The sequence below is a fragment of the Physeter macrocephalus genome, chromosome 12 (assembly GCF_002837175.3).
Source record: "Physeter macrocephalus isolate SW-GA chromosome 12, ASM283717v5, whole genome shotgun sequence".
Lineage (NCBI taxonomy): Eukaryota > Metazoa > Chordata > Mammalia > Artiodactyla > Physeteridae > Physeter > Physeter macrocephalus.
Genome location: NC_041225.1, coordinates 76,932,131 through 76,940,853, shown reverse-complemented (window position 1 = coordinate 76,940,853; position 8,723 = coordinate 76,932,131). Strand labels below are relative to the sequence as shown.

Below are 8,723 nucleotides of genomic sequence, written 5' to 3'. Positions count from 1 at the left end.
GTTATGGAATCTGAAGTATGCTTTGCATAGGCAATCGTTATAGTTTTTCCTTTTCGTAAAAGGCTTACTTTCGGTCTTTGAACTCTTTGGTCTAGCATTGGGGTAAATGACACAATGCAGACTTAAGTAGAACTGGGACTTCCCTGGTGGCACAGTGGTTGAGAATCCACCTGCCAATACAGGGGACACGGGCTTGATCCCTGGTCAGGGAAGATCCCACATGCCATGGAGCAACTAAGCCTATGCGCCACAACTACTGAGCCTGCGCTCTAGAGCCCATGTGCCACAACTACGGAGCCCTCGTGCTGCAACTACTGAAGGCTGTGCGCCTAGAGCCCGTGCTCCACAAGAGAAGCCATCGCAATGAGAAGCCCGTGAGTAGCAACGAAGACCCAAGGCAGCCAAAAAAAAAAAAAAAAGACTTAAGTAGAACTAAAAGTGGAGGAATTCAGTTAAGAAGTTATCACAAAACTAGAAAAAAGTTTCTGAAAACACGAATCATTTACAAGGAGGAGCTGAGAGTGGAGCTATGTAACATATTAACAACTGGGAGAGAGGGAGAATCTTCTCTTTGCTTCCCGAGGTGCTCCGTGTTCGGTTGCTCTCAGACTAGCTAGGCCGCCACATCTGGTATGTATTTCTAAGGGTCAGGTTTTCTACTTAAAAGAGAGAAGAAAAAGCAGTTAACCCCTTAATCAATAGAATAGTTTTAGATAGTTGTGGGCCAGAAATACTTCAGTTACTTATCATGACCCCAGTACATTTCCATTTTATCCTGGATTGCATCTATGGTGGGAATCTCGGGGGCGCCGGTAATGTTTTGGATGATGCAGCCCTGCAGACCACCAAACTCCCACAATAGTGCCCCTGTGCCCTCCAGCCTGGGGGCGAGGGTGGTGACGCTGGAGCTGGCCCCGGCCACTTCCTCCCCTCCAAGTCTGCGGCCAGAGCGGGAAAGTGAAAATGAAAACAGAATCTGCTCTGATTGCCCCCTCGCCGGCTGGCGACCCGCGCTGGTCACGTAGACTGTGTGAGAGGATGGGAAGAGCCGCGAGATCACGGGCTGGCGACCCTCTGAAGAGTTTGCCTTCTCCTTTGGGGAAAGGGCGGGGGATCTCCTTTCCCACCGCGTGCGGACTAGTGCAGCCCGACCGCCCAACTTGCGGGAGGCTCTAGCTGCCCCGCCCCGCCTCGCTTGTGCTCGCCCCATGAGTCTCCGCCCCCACGAGGCCCCGCCTTCCGCTTTGGTCCCTAAGGCCACGCCCCCTGGGGCCCCAAGGCCGTGAGGCTCGGCTAGGCCTGGCCAGCCTCGAAGAGGGAGTTTCCTTTTCCTCTCCTGCTCCACCTCCTCCTCTTTCTGGTCTCTCCGCCTTCTCCGCGCTGCCTTGGGTCGCTTGATGCAGAAGTTCTGGCAGAGACTGGGCCGAGTTGAAGCCAGGGTGCTTTCTTATTAGGGCCTTGGCCAGGCCTGGGGATCCGGCGGCGACGGCCGACAACCTTGGGGTTGAGTCTCCTCCCAGGCGCATCTCTGCAGTGAGAACCTGAGAACCTTTTGGGGAGGGTAGATCCTGAAGATCCGTTTGGGAATTTGTTTCTCCTGGCTCACCAGCCCCACGTCCCCCAAGTGTAAGTGATAGGACGGGGAGTAGGTAGACTGTTGAAAGGTAAAGAATGCAGCCGAGTTACGAAGTGCCTGGCCAAAGAAAAATCAGGGAGCAAGGACCTGAGAGCAGTAAAATTTGGGGCGGCCAATTCATTGTCAGTTAAAAAAAATACAAATGCCTAGAATCACCATCAAAGTATCACTAATTTCAAACTGCCTTCTAATTAATTACAGTTCACAGGATGCCTGTTAATTACAGGAGACACCTGACCTAATGTTTGCAAACGAAGTGCAGATGGCAATATTTAGAGAAATGCAGGCATGTAGCAGGAAAATAGGGTGTTGGTGTCTTCAGAGTTCCCATCAGGTATCTGATAGTGGGGTATCTATCTGAAAGATAGATCCAACGAATATATATCAACGACATAATAAAAAATGACTTAGTCACTGCCTTCTGTAGTTCTCTGATAGCACATTGTAGTCAGGGCAAGTTATTCATTGGTGGTGTGAACCCTTGTGATTCAAATGAAGTCAGATGGTTTAGCACATACAGTTGTTTGCCTATGTTCTCAGACACTGAAGAACGTTACTTTCACACTTGTAAGGAGTTTAAAGGAAAAAAACAAAACAGTTACCTGCTTCAGGTGCTTAGCATTGTACTCAAACAGTTATAGACGCCATCCTTTAGTTTCTGTGAATTTTTGCCTAAGGAAATGTGTAGCTGTGAGACTTACTTCATGACTACCTATTCCTAGTGAAACTTTGTCCTTTAGAAATTACTTAGCAGTGGTTGGTTGCAGAGTGAAAGGTACACACAATTGTATATGCCTGTCAATGCTGACAAGGACATACTGAAAATTCTGAGTTGTCAAACGAGATATAAGTTCAGGCTGTTTCTCCAGTGTTCTTTCTGCCTCTGACAAAGAATAAGTGAATATGGTTAACAGTCAGAAGTGAGGAAGAAATGAGTTTATAGATTTCTATTTGAAAGACCCCAGATAGAAATTTAGAAATATGAAGGTTTTTTTAAATCCTACCTAGTAGTAAAAGGTGAATTGAGAACAGGCTGTATGCTGGACACTTGCTGTTCTTTATTTCACAGAACATTCACGACTCTGAGATCACCACTATCTGCATTTCACGGAGAGAAGAATCTAGGCTTTGAGAAGTTAAGGTAACCTGCCCACGGTCACATGGCTAGTAAGTGACGAGTTTAAGATTGAACTCAGGTCACCTATCTCTCCAAATTAAAAACCATGCAGAATGCATGTGTATACATTTATCTAAGTGCATCAAGATGTACAGTTTACATGGGTGATTTTATCTAAATCATACCCCAGTAAAGTTAATTTTTAAAAATCATACAGGGTGCATGTGATGTTTTTATGATAAAACTCATCCAAGAAAGAGCACTCTGATGATTTCACACCTGACAGTTTCTGAGGAAAAAGAGATGGAGATGACACATGTATGTTATTAGCATACACACTGAAAGACTGGTGACACCACAGACTAGAATTGTTCATTCAGGTGACCTTCCCAAACTTAAGATACAGACATATAGAAATATCATCCAAGATGCTGCCATGTGTAAGAGGCATGCAAGTCTCTTGTGGAAATCAACCAAGCAAATGCAAAATTGGAAAAGACATTTGAAGTATGTGATATCAAAATTGTCTAACAAAAATATGTCCCAAGTACTGGGCATTAAAAAGTTAGATACTTTTTTTTTTTTTTTTTTTTTTTTGTGGTATGCGGGCCTCCCCCTGTCGTGGCCTCTCCCGTTGCGGAGCACAGGCTCCGGACGCGCAGGCCCATTGGCCATGGCTCACGGGCCCAGCCGCTCCGCGGCACGTGGGATCCTCCCAGACCGGGGCGCGAACCCGGTTCCCCCACATCGGCAGGCGGACGCTCAGACCTGGGCGCGAAGCCGTTTCCCCCACATCGGCAAGCGGACGTGCAACCACTGCGCCACCAGGGAAGCCCCAAGTTAGATACTTTTGCTGTGGTATGCATTAAAGTCACATTTTCTGTGTGTAAGATAGTATGTACTATATTAAGCTTTGCGATTATAAGCTGTACCGCAGAATTTACACGTTATTTTCAATTAAAATTTGTTTGAACAGTCTGTCAAAACATGCCAAGGCACCAGTTGTTAGTGCTTTTGTGTTTGAAGGCTGTGTTTGGCTGTTTAAAGAGAATATATTGACTCCTTTTTCATTTTATGATGTTCCATTTTGAAGTTTCACCAGTTTCAGAAACATTTTAAACTTAAAATTTTAATTAAAATGTATCAAATTTTAAAAATAAATTTATGTATTTATTTTTGGATGTGTTGGGTCTTCGTTGTGGTGCGTGGGCTTCTCATTGCAGTGGCTTCTCTTGTTGTGGAGCACGGGCTCTAGGTGTGCGGGCTTCAGTAGTTGTGGCATGCAGGCTCAGCAGTTGTGGCTTGCGGACTGTAGAGCGCAGGCTCAGTAGTTGTGGCACACAGGCTTAGTTGCTCCGCAGCATGTGGGATCTTCCTGGACCAGGGATGGAACCCATGTCCCCTGCATTGGCAGGTGGATTCTTAGCCACTGTGCTACCAGGGAAGTCCCTCAAATATTTTGTGAACTGGGTATCCTGAATAATCACAGTTGCCCATACATATGTAGAAACAGGACACAGAATAGCTCAGTACTTTTTACAAGCACCCAAACTGGCTTTCTCAGGATGCTTAAACTGATAGTTGCCATCCCCACCTGAAACAGATATATCTGTATTGGTCAGTTTAACAGCCCCAATAATGACAAACTCCACAAGACCTCGGAATAAGATTTGATCAATGAGATTTCACTCTTAGGAATTCTGCACAACCTTAAATTCTCCCAGAGAATATATTCTTCAGTGGCAATCATGAAGACAGTGACATATCTTGAGTGAAAAAGAAAACAACTGTGACGGAAAGCATGAGTCTTTTTGTCACAAATGAGGCAATTTGATCAGGATGCATACTTAGCACCCCTCTTGAAGTCCAAGAGGAAACTCTAACCCAGCGCTCCCCATCAGGAGAGTCCTTTGCAAGTCTGAGCGTAACAACAGAAAATCACTACTCTTGGTAATTCAATATAACCAGGGTGGTGGGGAATAGCACAGAGCCTGAGATGAGATCTCTAAACACCTATCCTTCCTCTCTTTACTATTTTACTTCTTTAACATTTGTTTAGTATTAGTGCAGCTTGCTTGGCAATGAAATCTATGTCTTCTCAGACATGCATAAGCCTATAGTTGATGGACTACTAAAAATGTTTCCACTCCAACTAACTTCTAGTGTGGTTTTTCATAATTTATTCACCAAATTTATGATTCATTCCAGAAATGTACAATTTACTAGAGACCATTCTGAACAGGTGGAAGCAGTTTTATTTTGTATACCATGGATGTGTTATCCATAATAAATCCATAATAAATGCACATTTTTTCCTGTTCATAGCATATCACCTCTAGTCCTTCTATCTGCATAATAAAAATTTAGGTACAATTTCAAAAGTATACTTCAAATTCTTAAGATACTTTTTGGTGAGATATATTAAGAACCTTTAAAAAGTATATGACCTTTGATCTAATAATTGCCCTCTAGAAATCTATCCAAAGAAAACAGAAATTCAAGCAAAGATTTTTATACAAAAGATGTTCACCGCAGTGTCATTTATAATGACAAACATTGGAAAATCTAATCTAAATCAGCCTTAGTAAAATCCTTTAATGAATTGATGTATCAATTTATGGTTATTTAAAAATATAGTTATTTAAAATATATGGGAGATTGGTTCAAGATGGTGGAGTAGAAGGATGTGTGCTCACTCCCTCTTGCAAGAGCACTGGAATCACAACTAACTGCTAAACAATCATCGACAGGAAGACACTGGAACTCACCAAAAAAGATACCCCACATCCAAAGACAAGAAGCTGCAATGAGACAGTAGGAGGGGTGCAATTACAATAAAATCAAATCCCATAATCACTGGGTGGGTGACTCACAAACTGGAGAACAATTATACCACATAGGTCCACCCACTGGAGTGAAGGTTCTGAGCCCCAAGTCAGGCTTCCCAACCTGGGGTTCCGGCAATGGAAGGAGGAATTCCCAGAGAATCAGACTTTGAAAGCTAGCGGGATTTGATTGCAGGACTTTGACAGGACTGGGGGAAACAGAGACTCCACTCTTGGAGGGCACACACAAAGTAGTGTGCGCATCAGGACCCGGGGGGAAGGAGCAGTGACCTGCATAGGAAACTGAACCAGACCTACCTGCTAGTGTTGGAGGGTCTCCTGCAGAGGCGGGGGGTGGCTGTGGCTCACCACGGGGACAAGGACACTGGGAGTAGAAGTTCTGGGACATACTACTTGGCGTGAGCCCTCCCGGAGTCCGCCATTAGCCCCACCAAGGAGCCTGTGGGCTCTGGTGCTGGGTCGCCTCAGGCCAAACAACCAACAGGGAGGGAACTCAGCCCCACCCATCAGCAGACAAGCAGATTAAAGTTTTACTGAGCTCTGCCCACCACCAGTCCGTCCCATCAGGAAGCTTGCACAAGCCTCTTAGATAGCCTCATCCACCAGAGGGCAGACAGCAGAAGCAAGAAGACTTACAATACTGCAGCCTGTGGAACGAAAACCACATCACAGAAAGATAGACAAAATGAAAAGGCAGAGGACTATGTACCAGATGAAGGAACAAGATAAAACCCCAGAAAAACAACTAAATGAAGTGGAGATAGGCAACTTTCCAGAACACGAATTCAGAATGATAGTGAAGATGATCCAGGACCTCAGAAAAAGAATGGAGGCAAACATCGAGAAGATGCAAGAAATGTTTAACAAAGACCTAGAAGAATTAAAGAACACCTAGAAGAATTAAAGAACAAACAAACAGAGATGAACGATACAATAACTGAAATGGAAAATACACTAGAAGGAATCAATAGCAGAATAACTGAGGCAGAAGAATGGATAAGTGACCTGGAAGACAGAATAGTGGAATTCACTGCCGCGGAACAGAATAAAGAAAAAAAGAATGAAGAGAAATGAAGACAGCCTAAGAGACCTCTGAGACAACATTAAATGCAACAACATTCGCATTATAGGGGTTCCAGAAGGAAAAGAGAGAGAGAAAAGACCTGAGAAAATATTTGAAGGGATTATAGTTGAAAACTTCCCTAAATTGGGAACGGAAATGGCCACCCAAGTCCAGGAAACACAGAGAGTCCCAGGCAGGAGAAACCCAAGGAGAAACACGCTGAGACTCATAGTAATCAAATTGATAAAAATTAAAGACAAAGAAAAATTATTAAAAGCAATAAGGGAAAAATGACAACATACAAGGGAACTGCCATAAGGTTAACAGCTGATTTCTCAGCAGAAATTCTTCAGGTCAGAAGGGAGTGACACTATATATTTAAAGTGATGAAAGGGAAGAACCTACAACCAAGGATACTCTACCCAGCAGGACTCTCATTCAGATGTGATGGAGAAATCAAAAGCTTTACAGACAAGCAAAAGCTAAGAGAATTCAGCACAACCAGACCAGCTTTGAGCAAGGATCTCATTCAGATTTGACAGAGAAATCAAAAGCTTTACAGACAAGCGAAAGTTAAGAGAATTCAGCACCACCAAACCAGCTCTACAGCAAATGCTAAAGAACTTCTCTAAGTAGGAAACACAAGAGAAGAAAAGGACCTACAAAAACAAACCCCAAAACAATTAAGAAAATGGTAATAAGAACATACATATTGATAATTACTTTAAACGTGAATGGATTAAATGCTCCCACCAAAAGACACAGACTCGATGAATGGATACAAAAACAAGACCCATCTATATGCTGTCTACAAAAGACCCACTTCAGAGCTAGGGACACATACAGACTGAAAGTGAGGGGATGGAAAAAGATATTCCATGCAAATGGAAATAAAAAGAAAGCTGGAGTAGCAATACTCATATCAGATAAAACGGACTTTAAAATAAAGAATGTTGCAAGAGACAAGGAAAGACACTACATAATGATCAAGGGATCAATCCTAGAAGATATAACAATTATAAATATATATGCACCCAACATAAGAGCACCTCAATACATAAGGCAAATGCTAACAGGTATAAAAGAGGAAATTAACAGTAACACAATAACAGTGGGGGACTTTAACACCTCACTTACACCAATGGACAGATCATCCAGACAGAAAATTAATAAGGAAACACAAGCTTTAAATGACACAATAGACCAGATAGATTTCATTGATATTTACAGGACGTTCCATCCAAAAACAGCAGATTACACTTTCTTCTCAAGTGTACATGGAAGATTCTCCAGAATAGATCACATCTTGGGTCACAAATCAAGACTTGGTAAATTTAAGAAAATTGAAATCATAACCGCAACGCCATGAGATTAGAAATACGGGAAAAAAACACTTAAAAAACACAAACACATGGAAGCTACACAATACATTATTAAATAACCAAGAAATCAAACAGGAAATCAAAAAATACCTAGAGACAAATGACAATGAAAACACGATGACCCAAAACCTATCAGATGCAGCAAAATCAGTTCTAAGAGGGAAGTTTATAGCAATACAATCCTACCTCAAGAAAGAAGAAAAATCTCAAAGAAACTATCTAACCTTACACCTAAAGGGACTAGAAGAAGAAGAGCTAGACTCATCAAGAGAAAGAGGGAGTGGATTCAAATCAATAAAATTAGAAATGAAAAAGGAGAAGTTACAGCAGACACTGCAGAAATACAAAGCATCATAAGAGACTACTACAAGCTAGAGACAAATGACAATGAAAACACGATGACCCAAAACCTATCAGATGCAGCAAAATCAGTTCTAAGAGGGAAGTTTATAGCAATACAATCCTACCTCAAGAAAGAAGAAAAATCTCAAAGAAACTATCTAACCTTACACCTAAAGGGACTAGAAGAAGAAGAACAAACAAAACCCAGAGTCAGTAGAAGGAAAGAAATAAAGACCAGAGCAGAAATAAATGAAAAAGAAAACAATAGCAAAGATCAATAAAACTAAAAGCTGGTTCTTTGAGAAGTTAAACAAAATTGATAAACCTTTAGCTAGAC

The 8,723-nt window shown here is 42.4% G+C and overlaps 1 long non-coding RNA gene across 1 annotated transcript in view; it reads left to right on the top strand.

The window, feature by feature from the left end:
* Nucleotides 1-1,445: 1,445 nt before the first annotated feature.
* The window catches only part of LOC129392648 (uncharacterized), a 65,682-nt gene continuing 58,404 nt past the window's right edge, over nt 1,446-8,723 (top strand). Inside the window, exons 1-2 of the long non-coding RNA XR_008618906.1 lie at nt 1,446-1,626; nt 2,706-2,803. This is a non-coding gene — a long non-coding RNA (uncharacterized lncRNA). The remainder of the gene's footprint in view (nt 1,627-2,705; nt 2,804-8,723) is intronic.